The sequence below is a fragment of the Idiotropiscis lumnitzeri genome, chromosome 19, assembly GCF_059441095.1.
Source record: "Idiotropiscis lumnitzeri isolate Australia: NSW breed Sydney's pygmy pipehorse chromosome 19, RoL_Ilum_1.0, whole genome shotgun sequence".
Lineage (NCBI taxonomy): Eukaryota > Metazoa > Chordata > Actinopteri > Syngnathiformes > Syngnathidae > Idiotropiscis > Idiotropiscis lumnitzeri.
Genome location: NC_142409.1, coordinates 12932737 through 12960129, shown reverse-complemented (window position 1 = coordinate 12960129; position 27393 = coordinate 12932737). Strand labels below are relative to the sequence as shown.

Below are 27393 nucleotides of genomic sequence, written 5' to 3'. Positions count from 1 at the left end.
ACTGGCCGTCCAAAAGCACAAAGTCAATCAAAGATGTACCGGAACCGATCTCTGAGATTTAACGCCCAAGGACAATTCAGGGTCTCGGCTGAGGTGGGGTCTCGCCAACTTTACTTTCGGGAAAAGAATTGGGGCACACCCTGGACTGGTTGCGAGCCCAGCAAAGTTCACATCCAACGGACTGAATTTTGACTTCAATCAAGCGGATATATTCTTCAAATGTAGGAGAAAGCCGGACAACCCGAGCATGGAGCGAACGCCGCACAGGAAGCCGAGATTCCAACCACGTACCGACGTGCTAACCACTGCCTCGCATGAAGCAAATTTTCCATAAATTCTTCCCTGCCGCAGCACATCAGCGCCGCCAAAACGGTGACGCCGTCAAAGCGTCCTGGCGCGAACTCGTGTTCATTCTCATCCTTTCGCACCTTGCCCAGACAGGAGTCTCCTCGCGGCCACGTTCGTGCCGCCGCCTGACGGCTGATATTAGCGCGACGTGGCGTGGCGGCCCAGCGAGGCTTCCTGACACTTCTCGAAGCAGCAGATCCCAATTTACATCCGGAGGGATATCTCGCCTGGCAGGGTTTCAGACGTTTGGGATTTTGCCATACATATATTAAGTACTTCACTTAGTCAGTCCTCCTGTGCTGAAACGTCACACTGACTGCTCACCAACGTTCGGTTATACAACGGCCATTTCTCATCCCATTTGAAACCAATCCAAGTTGAAATGCTACTATATATATATATATATATATATATATATATATATATATATATTTGACTAGATTTTTTTTCTTGCTTGATTGCGCAGATGTTGCGCTCGTGACACTTTGAGTTACAACGGCCGCGCACACAGCGACGTATTTGTGCAGCGCCTTTGGGCAGTGGACGCAGGACATTTTGAGCCGCTACATCACGACCTCTCAGCACTTTGATATGTGATCTTCCGAGTGGGAATAATTCATTCTTGGTTGGCGTTTGACTCGTCCAAAAGCTGTTCTTAAGGCAGGGTCAACACGGCATTACTATGCTAATGGAATGCAAAGGCCAGCGGCTCGGAGCCAAGCATTGATTCGCCAGCAATTGACATGCTGTCACCATGGCGGCTCCCCTCTCCATTGAGATAAACAACAACAAAAAAGAAAGAATCGATCGCGGGGCCTTAAAAGTGGCTAAAAATGATGATGTCCCATAAAGTTGAGACGATCCATTCAAAGTCAAGCGGTGTTGAGATCTGGCGGGCCATCATGCAATCATTCATATTTAATTCATCTGAGAGGGTGTGAGCTGGGGGGGCTGCGAGTTAATCACAGCGCTCAGCCAGTCGGCATTGAAGCGCGTCTTCATTTTGTCGGCAGTTAATCATAAACATTTCCCTCTCGCCAGATGCTTCAAGGTCAGCGGTGTGAATCTTGAGAGTGATTTTTTTAACAGTTCGTCAAGACGTCTGCTGTCGACATTTACATCAACTTAAAAACAGAACTTTCTTAAGTGTGACTGATTGAATCCATTCCTGGATTTTATTTTGCTGCCTGTTTTGTGATCGGCTGAAAAAATGTTTTTATGCTCAATTTAAAAAAAAAAAGTAGTGCTTTGCTGCCGTCTTGAGGCCACTTGGTGTCAACGAACTATGTTGAAATCAGTTGAGGGGCTCAATGAAGACAAAAGTAGTGCTTTGCTCTCATCGTGATGCAATTAATAACTCCTTCGCTGCCATGGACGTTTATACTCGTCAATTGGAATCAAACGTTTACGTCGTATTTTTTGAAGGGGCAGATGTGAAACAGGGTCTCGGCATCTGCATTTCTATTTTGCCCGTCGTTTATTTGTTCCTGTCGGATTCATTAGCTTGAGGATGGTCCAGCGTTGACGTTCATCGGTAGCAGGAAGGTCGTCGCGGGCCAACTTAATCGCTCGGAATGAAGTTGGGCTGCCATTGCAAGCGAGTTGCGTCACCTTTTTTGCAAAGCGCCTCACTTGATTAGATTTCACTTGTTGTGAAAGACCAAATGCAGGGGAGACAAGCCGGCTTCTTCTTTATCAAGTAAACAACAAACAGAGACCAAAGAAGTTCCAGCAAACAAAAAGTGATGGATGTTGGCGTCTCGGGAATTTGGATGGCGATATTCCAAGCCGACTTGTAAATATTTTATCGCCGTGATTTGTCGCTTGTCGTTTTGGCGCGTAATGACTGCTTGCCGGGGGAGGGAGTCAATACCGAACAGACAACGGCAACGCACGCTATTTTTTTTCAACTGACGACAGATAAAAATGGCACGTTTCGGCCGTTTGCGAACACGATAATTACGGCGGGGAAAGACAATCATTGAAAAACGAGCCTCAAAGTTTTTGGAAAGGGTCAGCGGCATGTCATGTGAAGATTGAAAATTCTCGCATCAACGGCCGCATTCAGCAGGTTAATTATTTAAAGCATCTCACGATAATATTAGCGGCCATTTTGCCGTGATGTCACACACGGGCAACCCGAAAACATTTCGGCAACTTTGTGCGTAGTCGAGCAGCCGACACCCACGTCGTGTTCCAGTTGGGTCGAAAGCCACCGTCGCTGTGCATTCGCGCCGCTATCGCCATGGCGACAATTTTCTTTCCGCGGGAAGCTGCTTTTTGGGCTTTCTGAAAACTCATTGCTTCCAGAAAAAAGTTGTTTTCTTTTTTTTCTTTTTTTTTTCATTCACGCGAGTGAATTCATTTGATTTTCTTACAAGATTTTCTTTACGGGAAAAGTTAGGCAAAATATCAGGCAGCACAAATCAGAAATCTGATATCGAGAGCGAGCGTCAAAGGATTTTGTTGGCGGTTCAAAAAGTTTTGTTTGAATCTTTTTGGCGCAAATGTGATTCCGTATTGTTTGCATTTTCTTTTCCTGTCTTCACAAACATACATTAAAATAAATAAACAAATAAAAATGACTGTTGGAAATGGGCATCTGCTGGTCAGGAATTAAAAAAAAAAAGTAGAAATAGGAGAACAGCAATTCGTGCATGAAACATTAAAAAGGTTTGGAGAAGGTCAAATGAATTCCAAAATCTCCCCCCAAATTCCACTGGGCGTAACGGTTTGTGAGTCGTGCCTGTTCGCTATGCGAGCAGGATAGCCGAAGCCTCGGCGGGGGTCTTCGTTTGCGGTTTAATCAGCGAGCGACATCAAAGCGGGACGACTCCCTGTTTACCGTTCGCGATTGCCTGGCGAATATTCAGCAGCCAAACATCAAAGCGTTTCGAGGTCGTCGCCGGCAAACGTGTCACAATGAATGAACGGCAACGATTGCGGCCGGAGGGCGGGGACTGACTGACAAAAAGGGGTCAAGTGCCCGGCTGTGCATATTTGATGACACCTCAGCAGTACTCAAACTGAATCCATCCCATCATCCTCTCTTGTATCTGTCGATATGAATCCCGTTGTTCATATTGGGAAGATTGCAAACAACATTATTTAAATACCAAGCAGAATTATCGACTCCTGCGATTTAAATGAAGACATAAATCCGTCAACAAACAAAATCAGGCTTGTTGTTGTGTAGGCGAGACAGCTTAAGCGCATCAGGTGAACAATGTGACGACAAAAAAAAGAAAAAAAAATTCAATCAAATAAATATTCATGAACACAAATCCCTCCCTTTGCCATCCAGAGCGTCTTTTCAAATGAGGTGGACAGTTTCGGATGGCGATGAAGGCCAATTTTACGGTGGCAATGCAATCAAATGAGCAAAACTGCTTGGAGGGACTTGGAAAAAAAGAATTGGTAGCAGTGGTGCAACGAGAGGGGGGGTTGTGGGGGCACTGCCCCCCCCCCCACAACCCCTCCCTGAAATATGCTTGGACCCTGCATGTGCCAGGCCAGATATCGAGTTTTTAGCAATATTTTTTGGGGCATTTTCAGAATATTTGAGTATTTTTGTCTTCCGGTTTTTGAGGGGCAAAAAAAAAAGAAAAAGAAATTCACCAGTTTCTCATCTCTGGTCAACTAGTTCGTAAATTCACCATCAACATTGGCCTATTTTTTTTTTTTGTATTGCAGCAAAGCGAGTGTGGCTCTTTACTTTGCTGAGGTTTTTCGGCATATGGAAGCTATAAAACGCGAGCCGGCGACCATTCGGGGTTAAATAACAAGTCTAACAAGAAAACAACGGAGCGATTGCAATAAATTCTCATCAAATATTCAAGAGGCCGGCTCGCACTAAATGCGTCAGACAAAGCCGAGCGCTCCATTTAATTAATAAGAATATATCAAACCAATATTTAATGTTTAACTACAATGATTCAAAGTCTCATTTCCTCCAGGATCTCCGTCAAAACAACACTTAGAAAAAAGAAAACAATCTGTTTGCTCGGATCGGTGAGTGGTTGTGCTGTTTCATTTGAGATTAAGATGGCTGACATTTAAACCCCCCCCCTCCTCCGGTGCTGACGGTTTGCGTGTTGACTCCACCACAGACGGCTTTTGTCCATTTGAATCATTTTCGCCCCCTCAAGAGCTTAACTATTTCCCACTTTATTAGTCATAAAAGTCGACCGATTCTATTCGTCGTATCCGACCCGAGCGCATTAAGGTAAAGGCCCCCCGACACCGGCGCTGTTGATTTCCCTCAAGGCGGCAAAACCCACTTTAATGAATCGCTTTTTTTTTTTTTTCTTTCTTCTCTCCTCCAAGCGAAGGCCGCCCTCATTGGACACCACGAAGAGTCAACGGCGACGAGTCACATGACCCGACTGATTCGCGATGATGTTCCGACAAGACCAAGGCCCTCATCAAAGATTTAGCCGGAGCACTTTGGATGTTTCAACGTTACCGCTGAGGATTTGTCAGCCCGGCCCGATTGGTTTTATTACCGCGGTGGACATGTTTAATAGCGGGCGGCGGCGGCGGTGGGCGATTGGGGGGGTGCAAGTGCTCGCGTCACATTCAATTCATTTCCATAAAAAGTCTCAATTACAATGTACATCAAAGTCCCCGACAGCACCGAAGCGATTTGAATTCCTGCTTTTAAAAAGTATCATTAGCAACTTGCACCTGAGTTTGTTGCGACTTGCGGGCGAGCTGCCATCTTGCAAATTGGTGTCACAATTTGCATGCGGCCATTTCGTGCTGCATCCAACACGTCGGTGTTAATTGCCGATCGGGGCGCCAATGACAGACGTGGAAATTGTGGACGAAAGATCCTTCTTAGCCCTCGTGAATCACTTTGCTTCCAATTATGAGCATGAAACCTTGCAGGTGTGTTTCTGTACACACTCGCCTTTTTACTGAAAAAAAAATTTGAATAATCTATTGGACTCCTTTGATCATGCTTTCGGATGCTACAAGAGGGCCCACAAGCCCGTCGAGCACATTGGTGTTAAGGAAGTACAGTAAAGACTAACACTGATTTTTCATTTTATATAGATATACAATTAGTTTCAATTAGATTTTAGTGTGCATTTTTTTATTTTTTACAAAATACTTTTTTGTCAACAAAAATCACAAATTTATCTTATCATTTTTTTCCTCATTGAAATCAATGGAAATGACATTTTTCAGCCCCAAAAATGTTTGTGTATTTAATAATAATAGTATGACAATTAATTATGACAAGGACAGAAATCTGAGTGTTCTTTGCAGAAGATAAAGAACGCATACCGGCGACCGATGTGAGTTTACGTTCAAATATCGCTTTCTTGAAGAGTTCGAACACAAATGCAACAAGGCTATTTCTTCATTTGCATTTTTTTTCCCGTTAGCATTAAGCTAACCAGAATTAAGCAAAAACACACGCCGCCATTTTTAGTACAGCCTCCCGCTTTTAAGCGCTCCAAGAATAGGCCAGTCGTCATTCCCGACGCTCGTAATTGACACACGCCCGAGTGGGTCTATTAATAGCGGCGTTCGCGGGAGGCCCGGCGCCTGTTTGCCACGATAGCATTGGCGTCTGTCTCAGCGAGTTTGCCGCCGCGTTTCAAGCATGCGAAGAACACGGCAAGCTGGCGCCTTTAAAGATGTTCACGGTGCCGTCAGGAAGTTTTTTAAGCAGCGTACAGTGACCGCCGCGTCGCCGCATGCCTTGATAAGGTTGTTGATCATCGCCTGCTACAGCGCCAGGAAGTGATTTTCATTTCATTTTTTTTTTTTACTTTTACAATTCTCACCGCCTCAACCTGCCGGCCTCGTGATGGATGAAGGCCCGACTTGCAATCTGCCTCACAAGCCAATGGAAGATTAGCGCAGCGCTTAGCGCTTTGACACCACCGTGGAATGAATGGAAATTTTAATGGTCGTGACCAGAAAAGTCCACAAGTGACCTTTTCCTGAAGCAAATACTAATTTATACTACATTTTACTCCCATAAAGCTAACTAAACTGAACAGCAATAATGACTTATGTTTACGTCTTTGTTAATTAGTATCGCAAATGAGCTTTTGGGTTTCATTTCAATGAAAATGTATTTATTGCTGGACATTCAAAGTGACTGAAGAGGGAAGATCGGTCGTTGAAGAATTACACAAAATGGTTCTTAATCTTACACTCAATCGTCCAATGAAAAAAACTAAAACTCATAGTAAAATAATGTTTTAAAAATTAGGTGCTATTGTGTTACTTCAGACTGAAAAAATCAAATCAAATCAAATAAAATAAAGAGGTCTTTCCTTACAGCAGTGGCGTAAGCCAAATTGGTATGCTCATCGGAATTTTTGATGTAAGCTATAACCGAACAATATTTACAATTAAATTGCAAAAAAAAAAAAAAATGCGCAAAGCATGAATACAAAAATAAACGAAGTCATGATTGAGTCCTTCAATGGGATTGCGGTCCCTTTCTGTCCTTGCTTTCGGTCTTCCTTCAGGTGAACGTGTCGTGGCAAGAAGCTGGCGGCCTTCGTGGCGAATCGGCGAGAGGCTTTGCACGGCGTGATTGGAAGTGAGCGCAATGATTAGGTTGCGAGCGGTCCAAGTCGGCCGCCGTGTCGCGCACTCAAAGCCTGCCCGAGTCCGTTTGCTTCGCCGCTGCCAATGAAGCCATTTGGCGCCATTTGTGTTTTTCCGACTTTATCGCGGCGACGGCGCCAATGCATTATCGCCGCTCGTACATTTACATAAGGTGCCGAGAAATCTGTCGCCGCCGCCGCCGCCGCCCAAGATAAGATAGAATAAGACTTTATTCATCCCTGAAGGGAAAGCAGTCAGCGGTGAGCACACATTTGTTTGGACGGTGTCCTTAAAAAACCCGTCGAGGCTGCGAGGACATTCTCACAATGTTTGCGTTTAAGGAACGCGCCGTCTTTTTTTCCTTTCAGTGCCTCACGCCGTCCAACGTAAAACGATCTTTGCTTCAAATTGAACCTGCCTTCTTTATTTTAAACTGATATTCTCTTCTTGCAATGCGAGTGATTCTTTTATTTTTTTTTAAAGCTCTTGTCTTGTTCTGAACCCGCGTCAGACAGGCAATCAACTCAAGTGGCACCAGGAAGTGGCAAAGTCATTTCCGAGTTCCTAAAAATGTTATTTATGCTCAGTTTACGACGGTCGCAACATTCCACACTTTGAACGCGTTTGGCTGAATGCCGGAAGAAGACGCGGCCGCACAGCATAAGAAGGCGCAGTCGCTTACTCACTTTGCATTTGATAGATTTAGATATTAGTGCTGTCAGGCCATGACATGTTTTGAACGAATGAACTTTGAAGTAAATAAAAATGATGTCACTTGCTGCGTCCTAATTGAAATACGACACGACTTTAGTCGACAACAAACCTTCAAGGCGGCAGCAAACAAAACCAGCAAGTCGTAACCCAAAGAAAATAAAACCAGTAAGAGCGTCACAAAATGGGCTAAACTTTTTATGTTTCACCAACGGGATGTGACGGGATGTGCGTTTACACTTGAAGGTGTTGGGACGTTCGGCGGTATCCTTGAGCGCGTTCAATTGGCTTCCTACTTTATGGGCAGCGACAGAGTCAATAAGACGGGAGCCGAGTTTCACCGCTGTCAGCTGGACGAGCTCTCCGGGCCGCTATTGACGGCGAGTAACAATCAACAGGAGGCAGCAGCCGATTCGCCACCCCCCCCCCCCCGCCCCTCCCCGCTAATGCTTCCGACATTATCGATTGGTTTATTCATCACCTGGGCCTCCATGTAAACTGCGTCTCCACTAATCCCACGGCGAGTCATCGACGCAGCCTTAATAATGTTTATAATTGCCTCTACTCACGAATTCAACCATAAATCGTGCCCAAAACTCCGACATCGAGAGAGTTGAACGTCATTACAACGTCAGCCTTAGAGATGATTTCATTTGATTCGTCGGCACGGCATACAAAGCAACCTTTTTCTCTCGACTTGTGTGTAAAACTGCTTTCTTTTAATATCAGAATAAATCATATCAATGAAGACAGATTCAAAAGATAACGTGAATGTTTTTCAATCCCGACATTACTTAGCAACGAGACGCAATCGGTACGACATCAGGTGACTCGACGATATGCAAATAGCGTGCACGTACGTGCGCATCATAAGTATCGTGAAAGGCCGTTGCCGATGCTAGCGCGCTAATGTGGCTAATTCGTCCTCAGCCGTTCGGATTATTAGAAGTGCAGGATTTAAGCACAGAACTTAATTGTTAGCTCAGAGCTGAGAAGAACACAAAACAGGAAATGAAATACAACTTCTCATTTTATTTTGTCACTTTTATTTTGTATGAACATTCCAAAATAAATTTGTTGGAATGAATTATACTTTTTTGTCATCGGAAATTACGGTCATTGTTTGGCCTGAGCACAAACTGCGATGAGGCAAATTCACGACTGCTGAACCGTGAAAAACAACATTGCAGAAAATAAATATCGTTTTTTTTTTTTTGTTTTCAGACAAACGAGAATATGCTGTGCTTTGCTGGCGAGATGAATTGACCCCAAGGCCCCACCCCCACAACGGCGCCTACACCCACCCTGCCTCCATCTCACGCTTGAAGCTCACAAGTGTGAAAGTGATGGCCCAGAAAAGCACACTTTCAGAGCAGGTAATCATAACCATTAATCATCGCGCCGCAGCTCGCCTCCCCATTGGTCGAGCAAAGAGTGGGTCATGGCCGCCGATGGCGCCGCCGCGCTAGCTTGAATTTGCATCGGCCGCCAGCCGCTCAAGGCCGTTCGGGGGCTGATTTGTGGGCGCCGTCCCGCCAAATCAACGGAGTTGTACTTCTGCAAGGTAAATGATGAAAGGACTTGAAGCCGTCCAAGCTACGGAACGCAGAAGCACGCCGCCAAATGGCGTTATTAATGACTTTATTATTTCAAGTCCGGGCGAGGTTATCAGTGAAGTTCTTTTTTTTCTTTTTTTGCGAAAAGGTTCAGTTGTGTAGCAAGTGTCAAAACGGGAGAGTAATGATTTAATTTAGTTGAAACGCAAACACAAAAGCACTTTAAATGTCCTCATTCAAGTCTTACTTTTTTGCCGTTTGAAATTGCAACTTGTATTATTTTAATAAGTTGTCTATTATTGAAGAAACGTGACATTATTACAAGTCTTTGCATGTAAATTGAATTATTAATTGAACGTGCATTTCATCTTCAATTTGAAGTGACCAAATAAGGTTGTTCGCCCCCTTGTGGTACAAACTAGCATCGAAAAAAAACTAAATCGAATAAAATAATAAACTGACAGACTTTTGTCCTCCTGCAGAGAATTTTGGATGAATCAATTCTGTTGTGCTATTTTGTCAGCCACTTGACTTTGGGACATTGCGCATTAGTCAAAAAGCTGCAAAAAAAAAAAAAAAACACACAGTCTCCTGAAGCGCTTTTTGGACGGCTTGTATTTGGCGGCATTCCAAAGCTCATGTTTACACCTTTTTTGGCACGGGCTAATCTGCGGAACACGGTGATGCCATCAGCCTAATTGCTGCTGCGCGACTCTGCAAATGTCGCCGGCGCTCGGACAAGACGGATAGCTGCCGGCAAAAGTGCTGACAAACTCTCCTGATGGCGGATCATGCAATTTGTCACGCAGGCGAAACAAGTCGAGACCGCAGCGCAAACGGCAATTACACGGAGGGGGGAGGGGCGGGGCTTGGGGGTCAACGCCGTCGTATTTGAAGCGGCAGCAGTGGATGGAAGAAAATCAGCCTGCTGTCATCAACTTTTACGTTTGACACGGTGGAGGAAAATTAGCTTTTTTTTTTTTTTTTTTTTTAAATCGCGGATGTCCAACAAAATCCACCCCGGTCCGCTTTTGTTCTTCATGTCAATCGATATTTATAAGGCCACAAAAATGGCAAAACATTGGCACGCTTTGACTATTTATTCCAATGCAGTCAGTCATGTTGCAGTTCTCAGTCTTGGTCTCCAGACCATTTTTTAAGGTTTGACGGAATCGAAGGCATTTTTAATCGGCCCTTCCTTGTCTCGGTTTGGGATTTTAGTTTTTTTTTTTTTTTTCGCTCAAGACTGCTCGAAACCCGGCAGGCACAATTGTGATGAAAAATGAACGCTGCCTTCACCAAGAGTGCCACGCCCCTTTTCAGTGTACTATTTCAAAAACAACAAAGCAAATTTTGTTTTTGGCGGCAAACAAAATGGAGAAAAAAAAGAGACCATTTTGTTTAGTTTTTTGGTATGAATTTGAATATTTACATTTTTTGTTTTTTTTTCAGTTTCAACCTGGATAAATCTCGTCTGGAGTCTCGATAACGTCTTGGCTAGTGGCGTCGTTTTCCGTATATTTTGACCATTTTTTGCACAGCTTTCACATTTTTGGCTGCGTTCGTTCTGGCGCAAGCAACGTGCACGATGATTCACAAGCCCGGCATCGTTTTTTGTTTTTTTTCTCCTCATGTGTGACTTGTTGGTTCTCATGAAGCTGTAAGTCACGCTGCTCTGCTCTCATCAGAACGGGAGCGAACTGACGCCGGCTCAAATATTTGCCCGTTTTCTGATGGAATGAGTTGCCGAGGGAGCTCCGGGTTAAGCCGCCGTGACTCTTGGGGGGGGTGCGGAAATTGTTTTAGAACGCCGCAGCGAGCTCGTCGGCCATTCAAGTCTTTGTTTCTCGTCACTTCACGGCAAACGCGGCAGGAAAACGGAAGACGAGGTGGCAAATGATGGTCAATGCGTTTGGCAAAGCATATCTTTGCAGGATCTTATCGCCACCCAAGCAGACGAGGAGATTAGTATGGAATGCTCGAAGCGGGAAACGGAGAGCGGCGCTTTTTGTTTACCCAACGGAGACATTTATCAAGGTAAACGCAGCCCAGGAGAGACGCCATGCGCGCCCAATCGATGGCGATCAATGAAATTGGGCCAAACGGGCCCAAGCCGGCAAATATCAAAGGTCGATTTGTCCCCGGGAAGGGTGACGCGCGACACGATGCAAAGTCAGCGCAACTTTTTGCAAACACTTCTTATTTTAAAAGTGACACATAGCGGCGATATCCAAAGTTGACCCCAGGAGGCGCAAAATTCTTTGGCGTCAAAATTGGCTTGATGCTGCGCTAACATGAGCTGCGTGTGGCACTACTTTTGTCCAAATGAAGATCCTCAACTTACTGCAACACAGTTCCGGGTGCACCAAAACGCCACAAGATGGCACCAAAGCACTACTATTAGCTAAATGAAGCTCCTCAACGCACTTAAGCATCCAGTCGTTGTCACCATGTGGCACCAAAACACTACTTTTGTCTCTCACGTCTATATGTCCAAATGGCGGTGTTTCAGTTGCAGTCACATCGTCAGCGTACAAGGCGCGCCGTATCATTTGAGCGCACAGCAACCATTAGGCTTATTGTATTCCCGCGTCGGGGAGCAGCTGCGTAATTGTTGCCGCCGGCGCTTTTAATCGACAGCAATATGGGAAGCGCCACAAGGATGTATCAAAGACACAGATGAGGACCAGCCAACGCAAAAAAAAAAAAAAAAGGTTTGGGACTGAGATGATCTCATGTTCTTCTGCCTCACTTTATTCGACGGCCTCAAATGAAGAGGAGTACTTTTTTTTTTTATCCTCTTTGATGTGAATAGTTTGAGCCTTAAAAAGCCACTTTGTTTTATTTGACTTTCTTTGTCCTACTTTGGTTTTGTCGAGCAGTGGCGTCGTGACGGCCGTTGGCTCGCTTTCAGAGCTGAAAGTGGGTTGCGAGCCACCCGGGCCGGCCAAGATTGTGGAAATGTGTTGGTCCGTTTGACAAATGCCATGACACCGCCGAAGCTCGAGGCGAGACAAGGACAGCCACGCCAAAACAAAGCCAAAAGTGTCCCTTTGATAAGCGATCTTGAAGAAACCAATTGGTACCGCCATCTTCTCAGGTTGAGACAAGTATTGACATTCTCAGCTTTCAGCACGGCGCACTCGCACGCCAATAATCGGGCCCATTTTGAGCCAGGAATCAAAGACCTGACGGAAAAGATGATCCGAAATCATTATCTTTTGGTGAGGAGCACACACACTGAGCTCCTGTAAGGGTTTGGGGGAAAAAAAGCAGACATTAATACTCAGATAGTACAGTCCTCTGACAAGGCGCCACCACACCCCATTTTTCAGGTGCGCCATAATAGTGGAAGGAACAAGAGTTGTGAGGGGGGGGCAACAAAGGCATTGATAGAGGGTCGTGTACGCCATTGATGTGATCGTATGACCTCATGGTGGGTGATTAAAACGTTGCGTATGCTAATAGTAGCATGCTCGCAGAAGTGTAGCGGTTGTTGATCGGGAACGGCAGCGTGGAAAGCTGGTGATGATGAAATGTCACAAATTTGTGTCTGAGTTTGGAGTGTGATGTCAAGAGAATCAGGACACACGACTTTTACAGCAAGTCGTTCAGGATAAGTTCCAATTTAGCAGCGTAGCTCAAACACAAGTTGTTCTCGCCGCCCCTTTCCTGTTCCTAACATCCTAAAAAGGAATTTCTTGGGCTGCCTGGCTTGAAATAGAAGCTTGTTGGGCTAACCTGCTTTCGTAGCCTCATTCACAGTCGCAGCGGAGCCGCTGCCTCACAGTGCAGAGTCAACAGGAACTCCTGAACTGCATGCCGCAGTGTATCAAATGCATTCACCCCCCCCCCCCCCCCCCCGCACCCGCTGGCTCACCTTTCAATCCGGCCGCCTATGGCTCGGGACACGTATTCATATAGGCCGTCGGAGCAAGACAGAACACGAGCTGAATCCTAGCAGCGACCCAACATGCATTTGTGCACATCCAATATAGCAGAAAACAGACAAACACGAGAGAGCGACGGCGCTAAGCCTCGCAAGCTGAGAGGCGAAGGAGCCGCCCAAAACCGAGTGAAAAAAACTTTACCCCATGACATCAATAAAGGTAGGCTTCCTTAACATACCTGTGGTGCTGCAATTTCTAGTTCCTTAAAGGCTGCCATGGCAACAGCGTTTCCAGCTCCTCGTCCCTCCCTTCCCACAAAAAAAAAAATAAAATATAAAATAAAGCAGCTGATGGCAAGAAAAAGGAGCGTAAACGATGCAGCAAGTGCGAAAGCAAATGGTCCGTTTCACAGCTCACAAAGTCTGACACCAAGTGGCACTCGAGCGGCGCTTCCCGCCTTACCTGTGCAGCCGCACGCAGACTTACCGACGGCCGCTTCACAGACGGCTGATGGCCAGCTGCTAGGACGTTACGCCGGAGTGCACATGGCAGCCGGTAAGGAGGAAGGCGATGGCGGCGGAGGGGAGGGTGAGGGAGGTAGGCGGCAAACGCTGAATTATAGATGTGAGATGGTGAGAGAGCGAGCGACCTCTTTGCTGATTTCACTTACCGCCGTGTGAATCGTTTTCTGTGTGGATCAAAAGGCGGCGTCCGCTGAAGAGCCGCCGATTCCCGCGGAACGCGAAGCACCGAGCAAGTGCGGATCATATCGGAGCAATCCCATCACATCCCCGAGCCCAAATGTGCACAAGCAATCTAATCAAGTTGCCGTGCGCTGTAGGACCCCCTTTGGACTCGCTGTCACATCTGTTGCTCACCACCGGGAGCACTTTATCGGGCTTTTAGTAGCCAGACAAATTATTCCACGCTTGTCGCAGGTGTTTGTAAGCTCCCAGCGAACCAAACAGACGAGATGTAAACACGATACGGAGCCGGCGAGTCGTAAAATGCCGAAAACGCACCTGTTGCCCGCCCGGTGCGGCCCAAAACAAAGCAGCAACGCCTTTAAATTGGCGATGCTAACATTAGCGGCGGGCTCCAACCTTTTCAGCCTCACTTACTTGTCTGAAAAAAAAAAAAAACCCTGTTGCTTGCCCAACCAAATGCCGACAGTGTCCCTCTAAAGTGGGCTACATGCTGCTACGCTAACACTCGCCGATTCCCAACTTAGGGGCTACGATTCTGCTCTGCGCCTCAACCACACAGCATGGCCTACAGAAGTAGTGATCGCTTTCAAATTGGCTATTCACGGCCACACTGGATGCAAACGTGTCCCGCATGGTCCAAATGTAGACACATTACCTTGAAACGAGAACGTTTGGAGGCTGATCACGTTGCCTGTGCTATGCTAAGCTAACAGTGGCAATGTCGCCTTTAGAGGCCGATTGTTTTAGGAGTGATTTCTGTCTCTCTCTGTTTTTCACATTTTCGGGCGACGAGATGGCAACAATCACAATTTTCTGTCTGACGACGTGATGCTAGCTGAAGAAGGGCCAGAGTGCACGTGTGACGTAACCGGCACGTAAACCGAGGCCAAAGCATTGTTTATCAAAATGCTGATACGTCACTGAAAGTTTCCCGGGTGGGTCCTGAAAATTGAGTAAAGGAGAATCAAGGCTAGCTTAGCGGCTAGCCAGAACACAGCTGCGATGGGAAATCATCTGCTCTTCAGCTGCAAAAGTCCGATAATGAGTCACTCGCCTCCCCGACAGGAATTGATCCACGGCGGCTCGATGCTCAGAATCCGTGCAAAATAACAGCGTCCGTCGGCCCGTTTGGGGTAACCGTGCAATCAAGTGGAGACTGAGAACCTTCCTTGAACTCGATACGTGACATTCACAGAATGTTGCTCCAGCAATTTGACGCAAAGAGAATGCTCCGTCGCTCCTCCTGCATTGGATGTGGCGAGCCTTCTTTGAAGAGCGGCACACGGGGTGCGCTCCGAGTCCAATTCCATCCCCACAGGTCTAATTATTCCACTCCGAGGTAGTTGTTTGTTGCATTTCCTGGGCCGTCACAACGGACGCGTGTTCTTCAGTTGAGGAGGTTTTAAGTGTTCGAAAGCTTCAGAAGGAGCGGCAAGATGGCGTTCCGTAAAAATATACGAAGGAGAAAGAATGACTCCGCATGAAATCAGTCAATCACAGGAGAGGCGGTTCCGTGTTAAAATGACGAATGGGGGTGACGCGAGCGTGTCGTGATGAAGCGACGGATTTTCCAAATTGTCTTGTGACTCAAATTTGTTTTCCATTTCACCGGAAGCGCCAGAAACTAACGCTTAATCTGGTGACCTTTCGAATTTTACATGAAGGGAGTCCAAATTTTTTCCTGGCTTGGCCGCCAAGTTATTGTCCGGTTATGAAGTCAAAAAATCGTCAAGCTTAAAGACGGATTTGCTTCAAGAGACTTTTGCTAAGGAGCGTCTGTGAAAATCAAGAAGCAGAGACCATAACAAGCGCCACGAGGTGATGCATAAAACATGGCCACGCTGCGGGGGGGCTTCAGCACTTTGGCCAAAAACAACAACAACAAAAAACTAACTTAGGACCCCCTGGTCTGGTCGGGCCCAGCGAAGAAGTCTTGTTCCGACACTTGCCTTTTAGATGGCGGGCAGCGCTTAATAGCCGCCAGATGCTTCGTACTTGCAAAGAGGAGACCGCTTTTATCACCGCGCCGCCGCGTGATCCTCACCTCGGCGTCGGTTTACCCGACGCCATCTCCAACCCAAAACACGTGACGGGCTCGTCTTCTTTCTTGTTGACCACAACGACGGCGCGTGCATAATGGCTTCCTCGAGGAGCTCCTTCAACGCGGCGGCAAAGTGCAAACGCTTGTTAACGGCGTCCCGCCGTGGAAAACACGGAATACATTTGCTCTCATTTAACATGACACGCTTTTCCATGTTTGTTGATTTTGCAGCCGAAACGCCAGCAAGCCATCTTCACAAGAAAGAGAAACGGGGTACATCCTGGACTGGTCTACAGTCACTTCATTTTTTTAGAAGCGTTTGAAGGGCTCATTCTGTTTTTTTAGAAAAATCTGTAGCGTATTCGGGGATTTATAAGGTGCAGTTTCAGCGAAGCCGTCTATTTGGGGAAATGTCCGTAGATGAGGTGGACCGGGTTATAAGGCACATTTCCAGTCCAGCAAATATGACTTTGGTCAACGTTAACGTGACGTCCTTACAATAAGGCCCAGAAGGTTTTCAGAAAATGAAAACACTTTGAGTGCACCTTATAGTCCGGAAAAATACGCAAGTATATATTTCGGAAGATCTCAAATTGCCCGAAAAGTCACCACCGAAACAAATCTAAGAGGAAATCTTTTAACAAAGATTTATGAATGCAACCGTGAAGCATATTATTCATTTAAATGGGAACAAATTGAACGCAATCCCGCAACAAGCAACCGCACTCGTCCAATTTATTATCGGGGAATGAAGTCGGTGGATTGAGTCGCCACGGCTGCTTTAAAACAAAAACAAAAAAAACATGAACACCAGTTGTGGTCTTTGCGTATTCCATGCCAAGGAGATGTGAAGTCACAAAGTCACATCCTTTTTTTTTTTTGCCGAGTGCCTCGCGTAACAGCTTGGAAAGGAAGCGCGATGACGGATGACGAGAGCGTCACAAGGACACGGAGACACAAGGACGTGTCGGCGCTCTGCGTTAAATGTCAGAGGCAAACGAACGTCGTCCCCATCCTCGGAGTAGATCGCAGAATTACGTTTAAAAAAAAAAAAAAATGTTTTGCTGCTTGGACAACGCGCGGTGAATCTTAAGCCGTAAAGGCGAACGCTGACCTGGAAATCGAATCAAAAGCTCATCTCACCGTGTCTTGAAATTTGAAACTTCAAACCTTATTTCAAAACAACTTCCGCTGTCTTGAAGCCCTACTCTCAAAACCTGATCCCCGTCTAGAAACACAATTTGGAATCGGATTATCGCAATAAGACCCAAAAATCTTCTTTTTTTTTGTTGTTTGTGTGAGCGAACACGGTCAAGAGTGCGCCGCGTCTTCAAGTATCCATCAGCGTTTCTCAGCGAGCGTTGGCAATAATTGAGCGTTACACCTGCATTTCCAGCCGTCTTGCTTTTCTGCCTTGTTGAACGGCCCGCAGTCTCGCCCCACCGCCACCCCCGCCCCCCCCTTGCCGGCCTGCTCCATCAGTGTCAGGGAAGCAGGAAGACGAGGACAATAAAAACAAATATCAAATAAAATATTTGATTTTGTGCAACCGCCTAACGATTATTCTTACGATTACGCCTCACAGCACCACCCGCTACTTTGACAGCTTACATGCGTGAGTTTTCTTTTTCAAATATCAGCGGATTTTATTCACGCCGTCAATTTGTTTCCCTTTTTCCAGTCGTTGGATTTGATCTGGACGGCGAGCGCGCGTCAGAGCACGACGCGGCATGCTAACGAGCAGCTAATTGATGAGCGCCGTTTTGTTGAAATAAAACAACTCCGCATGCTGCCTGTCCACTGTTGCCATGGAAACAGTGGCGGACGGGAGGAGTGCGCTTGAAGCAGCCAATTACGATTGATGGCGGGAAAACAACATGATGAATATTTAGACAACGCTAAGTCTAATTACGTAGCTCCACAGTCGCCGCAGCTCACAAGCGCGCGCGTAAAGAGCTCATTGACTCGTCTTCAGAGTGATGACGCCATGTGGCGCTAATTGCCGACGTAGCGGAAAAGTGCAATTAGCAACCATGATTGGTGTCGCCATCGGGAAACGCGGTGGCGCGACTCAAGTGTACGCCACAAAAAATTCAACGACAAAAAAAAAAAAACTGACAAATTGCATTTGTGTTTTTAGTTTCCAGTCTTTGCGCTTGGCGAACGAGGAGGCGCTACTGTTTTTTGGGGGGTTTTTTTTCGTCTTCCCGTTGATTCAGTTGAGCATGACAGCGGCTTGTACAGTTACTCGCGCGCTATATTTGCGTTTTGCTGTTCGCTCACAGAAATCATTTGCTTCCAGAGCTCCATGGTAAAGGACTACATTGGAGTGAATTAATGAGCCTTTTCTTCGATAAAAGTAGTGCTTCGGTATATCTTGTAGAATCTTGGTGCCAAAGAATTATGTTGAAGTGAGTTGATGTGCATTTGCGTGGACAAAAGTAGTGCTTTGTCATCATCTGGCAGCCTCTTGCTGTCGCAAAACTAAGTCAAAGTGTTTTTTGGATTAAAAGTAGTGCTTTGGTACATCTTGTGGGATCTTGGTGCCAAGAAACTGCGGTGAAGTAAGGTAAGGAGCTTCAGTTGGGCAAAATAAGTGCTTTGGCGCATCACTAGGCAATTATTCAAAGATGTATTTTTGCTGACGTGAAGCCCATTGAGCTATGTTGCGTACGAAAAGTGTTTTATAAATAAAGCCGCCTTGCCTTTCCTTGCCTCATCCCCTGCAGTGGCCTCAACGGATCTCGCAGTCGGAGGTATTTAGACGAGCTTCCGTTTGGCCGTTTATATTCACGCCGGCGTGCACGCAAAGATGACGCCGTCGTCATCATGTCAAGCCGTCGGCCGCCGTGATTGAGGCCAATCAGCATCAATGCCAACGACCCCTTTTGTCGTCGTCATGCACAGCGACCCCCCCCACCCCTCCCCATTACTGGCAATGTGATTCGATTCTGCCCATGAAGCGAGTCAGGCGACATCCCGCGGCGATCGACCCACTTCAAGCTGACAGCGCGACACACGCCGGCCGTCGGGCTTTCCCGGTGAACGTGAAATCGTCTTGCTGGGATATGTTGAGCAAAGTCACCAGCATTAGTCATCGCAGGGGAGGGACGGAAAGGTCAGCGGCGGCGCGCGAGATGCGCCCAAATGCGGCTGGCCGGCGTGATAACGGCCGCGTTCATCTTTGACCAAAGCGGCGGAAAGTCACCTCATTTCTTTTTGCCACAGCTAGCTGACAATATTTCTGAAATGTTTTTTGCCGCTGACGTTGTCGGCTCCCGTCTCGCCATTAAACGCGTTTGCGTAATTCCGAGCCGTTGTTTTCCGACTCACGTGCGCGTGTTATCCAATCAGGCGTTGGTCGAATAGGTCGTGATTTTCAAGATGTTTTCGGCGCATCTCGCCAGCTGATTGCACGTCATCACGATCGGCGAACGTCGTCAGGGGAAAATCAGCTGCTGATTAGATGACTGTCAGGTAGAAAAAAAATAAATAAATAAAAAAAATAAAAATACTCACAAACAAAACTGCCGAATCCGCATTGAGCTCCCTCCACCTTGGACGATGAGCTTTCACATGTCGTGTGTTTATCACCGTCGTTTAAATAACAGAATATTCATATGGACGTGATTTGAAATTGACTTTTGACATTTTGAAAAAAATCAATTAATTAAAATTAAATAATAATAAAATAAAAATCATAAATAAATAAATAAATGCACGCTCAGCAAGCTAGCGAAAGTGGTCAAATTATCCCCCCCCCCCCCCCCAAAAAAAAAAAGTCTGACGCAAGAGCGAGTCGCACATTTGGAGAATCTTACTCATCAGCTTCCGCGACGAACAAAGTCCGTGCGGTGCCGCTTCCAATTTCCTTCCGAATGTGCAATCGAGAGCTGGAAATGAATTTAGCGGCATGCAAGCAGATCCTGAACATACTTCATACTTTTTTTTCTTTGAGCTTATGATGCATTGAAGCGACCATGTGATTTGTTGCCATTTGCAAGCGCCACAGTGTGTTTGGATATCGGCCGATGAACGGGAGCGCGTCTGAAATCTGTCAAATTTGCGACATTTGACAAGCTTTCAGCACCGGCGTCTTCGGCAATCGCGGCCAATAAGCCGAGTAAACATTTACTGACATCCAAATGCATCACTCGAGGGAATCGGGTTCAAAGATATTTGCTTTCCTTTTAAAAATCAAACACAGAACAATAAACATGGCCTTCATGCTTACAAGAGGACAAAACCAAATTAGGATTTTTTTTTTTTTTTTTTTAAAGCCTAGACTCTAGACTAGCATATTTCGACATCGGACAGACTGACTTGTTTATTACATGTTTATTACACGCTATCGCTGCTCTAGGCCTTTCTTTTGGTATTGAGGCGTATTTGTGGCTCTTCAATAAAGGAAGATGGTAGAACAGCACCCAAAAGACACGTTCACTTCCAATGCATGACACGTTGACTGATGATGTGCATATTTACAGTATGTTGAGAATATGCCGCAAGCAGGTGTTAATGATTCATGAGAGAAGCACGAAAAACACGCACGCGCACACACGCAATCTCGTCTGTGGGAAGACCTTTCTTTTCTTGCCAATTAATTAACTTTGCCAACTTCAGGCTTGAATAAAATTGAAAAAAATAATAATTCCTATGCAGATGTGCCACAAAACTTGAACGGGTTACGAATAATTAGGTTTCTTGTGCACGGGATTACGATGTATGTCTATTGTATCATTAATAAAATTATTTGGTTGACACAATTTGGCCACGAGGCGGCAGGGTAAAAGTTATGTCGACCAATGAAGAGTTTCATAAGTTGCCGCAAAATTAGTCTCTCCTCAAAGAGGATAAAGAATAAATTCCTGTGAATATCTGTCGACATGTGTTGCTTGACCATTGGTGTTCGAACGCTGTCACAGAGATGGAATGTGTTAGCCTGTTTATGGCATTTTGGGGACAACGTTACGCAATTCTCTCTGCTTGATTTTTGCTCGATTGCCACCGTCATATTTTGGCACGGCAAGTCAGAGCGATAGTCGTCCCACGTCTCATATCTGACGTGGGACGACTACTTTTATCTCAAGGCACCACTTTGTTTCCAACTACTAGTTTATTACATGCTTATTACACATTTTTCACGCATATAAATCCACGTTTGAATAAGGAAAAGAAAAATGTCAATGAAATGTTCCTCCCTGCTGAATTGTGAGGACACACGCAGTTAACATGCTTGACACGTTCAAGTGTGTTATTTACGCCGCATTTATTTATGTTGTGAATCCGCTCCTGGCCGACTAAATCATTCATTGGTGTAGCATACAAAAACACGATGTCATCACGAGAGAAAAGAACCTCACGATGTGTTATGATATCGCTATTATTGTTGTTTTATTGTCTGTAAGGCTCCATTTGGGAAATCATGTTCTTGGATGAACCACAAAGGCTTCGCTCATATCATCCGATTTATTTTTTTTTTTTCTTCCCCTCATTGCATTTTCATCTAAGTCGCTGACAATGCACTTTTATTGCTTTATTTATCATTTGCCTTTCTTTCCCCCCCGACCGCTTGTTTCGGAGGCGGCAAAACAACGGGAACAGACGTTTGTTTGCGACTTCTTCCCACCGGGCGCTGACGTTTGTTTGGTTTTGGCGTCCAATCCCCAATAAAAGCACATTTTGATGGCCGACTCAACATTTTTTTTTGTTTTGTTTTTTTTCCATGGCATCGGAACCTCAATCCCATTTGGCGTCGCGAGCCGCCATCTGCGCGCCATCCCAACGTTGATGCAATATCGCGGCTAATGCCGAGCGAGACAGTTGGCTGATGCTTTGCACATCCGAGTGAGTCATAACGGCGGCTTCCCGCTCCCGCTTGGCCGCCGGCTAAACGTGAGCGACAAGCAAAGCAAACGGCTCATCATCTCGGCTTTCTTTTGCGAGCGAACGCCGCGCTGACAGCCAAACGGCCAGGTAGCGTTTGCTCACGTCGGCGCCGATTTGTCGACGGAGAAGCCGAGAAAAATGATGGATGACTCCAAATACGTAATGAAGTGCAAACAAACCAGCGGAGATATCACAGCGGAACATTTTTGGGGATGTTCTCTTGAATTTTCTTATTTTCTTTCAAGGAAAAAAAAAGGATGCTTGGAATTCATTTTTACATTCAAAGCAAACAAATGTCAATTTTGAGAGCAACTCAAAACACTTCCTGGTGAAACAAGACCAACTAGAACCGATTCTTGGACCAATCCAATATGCTCCGATACAATGACACCAATACCACGTCACCAGCTTGACATTTCTGCGTTAGCGTCATGTGGAAATACTTTCTCCATTTTTTTTTTTTTTGGGGTGGTTCATTTTATCATGGATCATGTCCCGGTCACGAATATATATCAGCACCTCTGCCCGAACCCTTGGAGATAAATTTTCAAACGGGAATATACGTGAGAATGAGTCCCATGCCCCCCCCCCGGTAGCACTGATGAAAAATGGCGGCCCCCCCTCCAGCATTTCGGTTTCCCACTCCCGTACTCAACAGATGGATGGCGATAAATTGCGAAGAATACGACTTTTCGTCATTGTGTGTGAGCGCAGCAGTGGCAGTGAAGTTTGACGGCTCGCCATAAATAAACCAGCGCCAATGACTCCCCTCATTAGTTCTTTAAAAAGTCAGAACCCAAAGAAAGTTTGCGCTCACCACGTGACATTTGGTAGACATAAGAGAAGACTTGCCAAAAAATACAAAATCAAATACTAGACAAATGAAGAGACTGTCATTAAATTGTATTGTTGATTGTCTGCCAGGATCCTGAATAACTCAAAAATATTTGATATCCAAATTGCAACTAAAATAAAATAAAAATCATGAAATAATCATGCCCGTCGTAACATTTTGTGATATTGGAAGAGTAACTGTAATCTGATTACTTGACTGGCAAAAGTAACGCTTTCGATTTAGTTGTTGCGAGAAAACGCCTTTCTTTCTTGTTGCTTAGCAACCCGTTACGAGCATCGCCATTCCAGTCAAATAAATGCAACAGTTTAACCGGAAAGAACTGTTGTGCTGTCTTGTTTTTAATTATTTTATTTTCATTTTAGTATTTGAAGGACATTGAGTACAAACTGAATTCAATTTTTTTTATTCATTATTATTATATTATTATTATTTCATTTCTTTGCCGATGCACTTCCTCTTTTATGAAGAAGCGACTCCACTGTTAAAATAAATATATAAATAAAAAATAAAAAAATTGATGAAAAAGGCATGAAAAAGGATTTCTTCGTTGGCTCAGCCTTGATCTGCACGCAAAATTCAATCGTGGGAACTTCCGGGACCTTTTGTTTATTCAATGGAGAGCACAAAAAAAAAAAAGGAATTGCACTGCGATGACATTCCTCTTGACGTCGCCGCCTGATCCCGTTTTTGCCCGTCCAATGTCGGAGATAAGACCCGGCCGGGAGCGAGGGGCCGCGTTTTACATTTATGCATCAGCGCCGCTCGTGTGATCTGCGCCGGCCAGATAGTCGCTCGGAGCACACCACAAATCTCAAGTGCGTTTATTTTATTTTTTTTCTTCGCGGACGTGGCGGCTTTTTGCCGTGTGAGCTTCACCTGCGCTTGACGATAAGCCGAGCGCGCCGGGGGTCAGAGGTGGTCGGCCTCGGCGCCCAATTCTTCTCAAATAACCTTGGCCTCGCGCTTAACAAGCGACCCCCGTGAGCATCGCTTGCCGTCTTTTCAAATCCGCTGAGTCGGCGCGCTCGGAATTCTCCGTTGGATTCGATTTGCATCGCGCGGCCTTCCGGCTGTCTCGTCAAATTGACGATGGAAGGATGGCAGCACTGGTAAACAACACATTTAGAGTCGAAGATGTTTATTTTTTTTTTTTTTTGGAAGATGATTTTGGACAGTTTGAAAGTGCTGAATGGAAATATTATATTGCTTTTGCTCAATCAGGTGAATCTCATTTCTTTAACTATGTACGCAAACTTCGATTTTATTCATCATACTTTACATTTTGATTGATTTTATTTACAGCTACTTACTTTACTTTGGCTCGCGCTAGCTTAAAGCTAACACTCCAAGCAAAACACAATATGGCGGCTAACAGTGGGCTGACTTTCTGGCATGTTTTCTTTATCCTCGGCGCAAAATGATCGATATTACCGCCATTTACTGAGTCGCTTAAAGTAATTGTGAAACTCTTCTTTATGGAAGGAGAATAAATTCATCATGACGCTCGGGCCCCCCCGACAAAGCTTTTGGTCGTTCTTTTTATTTCCAATTATTACTTTTTGACAAACGATAGCGCTCACAATCCATACTTGTAAAAGGATGCATGAATCTGACTTTTTTTTTGTTTGTTATGAGCTTTCCACATTCTTTGAGTTGTCCGTCCTCAATCAAGTGACTTTATTGATCATTTTAATAAAAGCGGCAAAGGCGGCTTCATTGGCAGCTTCGCACAAGTTGTTAGGTGGGCCGGGCGCGCTTCGGCGACACCACGATGAATGGCTTTTATTACCTCACACTACAACCTACGCTTTTTTTTTTTTTTTTTTTATCATGAGCAATCATTGATAGTCTGCAGCTGCGGAGCGCGGTGTGTGGAAAAAAAAAAAAAAAAAAAACAATAATAATGTGCTCACTTTGTGCAGCAGTGCACGCGGCCGGCGGTACCATGCATCATCCGGTCGGACAAATGCAGAAATAGCTGCGAGGTATTAATCAAGGTCAGAGGGCGGGAAGAGAAAAAAGGAATCACGCAGCTGACACTTTTCTTTCAAACAAATGAAATCATCCAAAATCTTTTGTGGACGCCTTCCTCGCAGGGATGGCGGCGCCAAATGTTTGCTTTTGATTTTTTTTGTCATCACCGCAAATTCTTTTTGAGGCAATATTTGGGTGCAATTACGGGATTTAGTCGTCATTATTGAATAATCACCTGAAAATTGTTTGAATTTTGAAGCAACTCAATCGGATCACTTTTCATTAATTTTTTTTTGGGAGGTACAAAAGGTCAAATTTCAGGCAATTCTACGATTTAAAAAAAAAAATGCTTTGAGGAACTTTTTTTCCATGTGTGGATTTTTCTCTCACGCATTTGATAAAGTTCAATTTGCTGCAATTTCAGTTCAAACATTTTATTTTTGTTCACACTGAATTCTAATTTGACAAGTATTTTCCTCGCTATTTTATTCATTTTAATTTGCTAATCATGAATTGTCTAAAACACTGTTAGCCGTGTCACACGCAAATTTCAAATGCAAATGACTTTTTAACATGCGATTTCTTTCTGGGCGAAGCCAAGATCCAACGGCGTCTTTTATAGAATTTTTCGGCACGAGTCCAATGTGACAGTCAACTGTCTTTCCATTGCCGCCAATTTTGTTGTTTTAACACACATGGGTGAATCTAAAAATCCACACAGTAAATGTCAAGATTGAAGACGTGTGAAAATACAACGGGACTATGGAGCAATTTGAAAATATGAAAGATGAATGCTGAAGTTGAAAAAAAAAGGGAGGGCAGGCAATGTACAAAAAGGAAATGAATAAACAACTCGCTGCAGGAATTTGGCTCTTGTCAAATTGTCAATACAGCAAAATTTGTGTCAACTTGTGAAAAAGCGCAAGTACTCACGTCAAATATTGCGCTGCGTTGTTGCCATGACACTTTTTTCTTTTTTTTAGTCTTGATGCTTGCGTCGCGTCATCCAGATGGGACAACTTGGAAAAAGTCTTTCCTTTGTGGCACCGCTAAAAAAAGAAGAAAAACATTTTCAAATTTTCTATTTATTTTGTTAAGTGAGAGAAGAGTTTCTATCGCAAAGACGGACTTTTAGACGATCAAAGAAAGCAACTCGAAGAGTCTGAGTAGAAATAAACTATGATAGTTTTTCCGCAATAATTCCAAGGCAAAAAATGGAATTGAAAAACACGATTAATCGCGATCAATTATGCACATTTTTGCGATTATTTCCAGAAAAAAAATGAATTGCTTGACAGCACTCGTATTTGAGGTCCGTTTTGCAAAAATGGTCACATTTCATTGGTTGATTTTTAGTGCAGTCAAAAATGAAACAGGACAAGTTTGACAACGTGAATAATCCCTCACGGTAATTACGGAATGAAATTGGGCCCGGAAACACGTGTACGCCGCTTTAGTGAAAATAACTCAGCCACTACGACTCCAATTAGGACTTGGCACCTCCCGCGCCCGACCGGCGCGTCATCGCCAACCGGCACGCGCGCGAGATATTCATCAGAAAGGCCCTACAGAAATGGACTATTTTTAATCTTTATTTCTTCTATTTGGCGGCGAGGTGCGAGTCATTTGTCGTGTTTAGCCGGCACACTTCTGGCAGGCCCGAGACATGAATCATGATGAGAAATGTATTGAGCGTGGCTCTCCTCCAATTACCTGCCAGGATGTTTCATGAGTCATAATATGCAAACAACTGAGGGCTCCACACGCGTGCTACACACCACGCACACACCAAAGGTGCACGCTGAGCACATTTGAGAAGCGCTTGAGAGCAAAACAGTCCATCAGGTGGTCAATTAGCTTCTTCTGGGCGCCGCCGTGTTTTGGCTCGCAGACGTGATGATTCATGTCAGTGTGGATGCACGAGATCATGTGACCGGGGTGCGTCACGTTGTTACTTTTTGGGAGATGGTGAGGGGCAATGACATTGAAGACAGACAGCAGCGCGTCTCAAAGATTTGGTCAAAATCGCTCCTCGGAAAGCTTGTGGAAAAATTCAATTTGTGTCCCGAGAAATAAACGGCAGCAACTCGTCAATTGAGCCACCTTGTGCTCACGGTTACTAATGAGTCACGCGCTGCTTCACGCAGTCTAAAACTTCAACCGCATGTAGCAGCTTGGCTTGGTAAGCAGGTTATCAACCTTCAAATCAACGGCACCAAAGCATAAAAAGCACAAGTTCCGATAAAATATGCACAAACCAAAATCGTTGAAGCGAAAGTGTTAGTCAGAAGAGCCTAAAAGAGTTCTTACCGGCTGCCCAAACAAACATTTCCACAGAGTTCCGCCCACAGATAGGATGGCGAGATAACTCTGGAGTAGTTCAGCCCACTGACACGCCCACGTGGCAGCCATGTTGGGAGGGGCGCCTTTGACGTCGAACTTCAGTCGTGACCTTCTCATGAGGTTTCATTTTTAAAATGTGTGCTATCGACATTTTTACTAGATTTTCTTAAACCTTTCAAATTAGATTTTCAATTCCCTCATCATTGCGCAACGTGATGCAACACATGCCAACATCTTTTCTTGCCACGCAAATTCATAGACGCCTTTGCCCCACCTAGCTTAGCGTCATGCAGGTCAAAAGGGGGCGTGTCTTATGTTCACCCCTCGAAATGTGGCCGAGCAGTCCGTCACTAAATGAGTTCCAACAGAAACAAGTCCTAGAAGAAAGGTTCCCACCCAACTGGAACCTGTCCAATCAAAAAACCGAATGAGCCACATGCTGCTTCATCGAGATATTACTCAGAGACAACGCCAGTAAATTTCCATTACACTTTGAAATTGG

General features: G+C 45.1%; 1 protein-coding gene across 4 annotated transcripts in view; it reads right to left on the bottom strand.

The window, feature by feature from the left end:
- The window catches only part of LOC148318662 (cadherin-18), a 102812-nt gene extending 75903 nt beyond the window's left edge, over positions 1-26909 (bottom strand). Inside the window, exons 1-2 of one of the 4 annotated variants that reach the window (XM_088282670.1) lie at positions 26859-26909; positions 25482-25597 (exon numbers count right to left, since the gene is read on the bottom strand). The gene's annotated coding sequence lies outside the window, so the exon portion shown is untranslated. Of the gene's footprint in view, positions 1-13319; positions 13375-13543; positions 13652-13751; positions 13902-25481; positions 25598-26858 lie in introns of those variants that run through there. The other 3 variants (XM_088282673.1, XM_088282671.1, XM_088282672.1) reach the window with 3 other exon arrangements.
- Between the last annotated feature and the right edge of the window lie 484 nt (positions 26910-27393).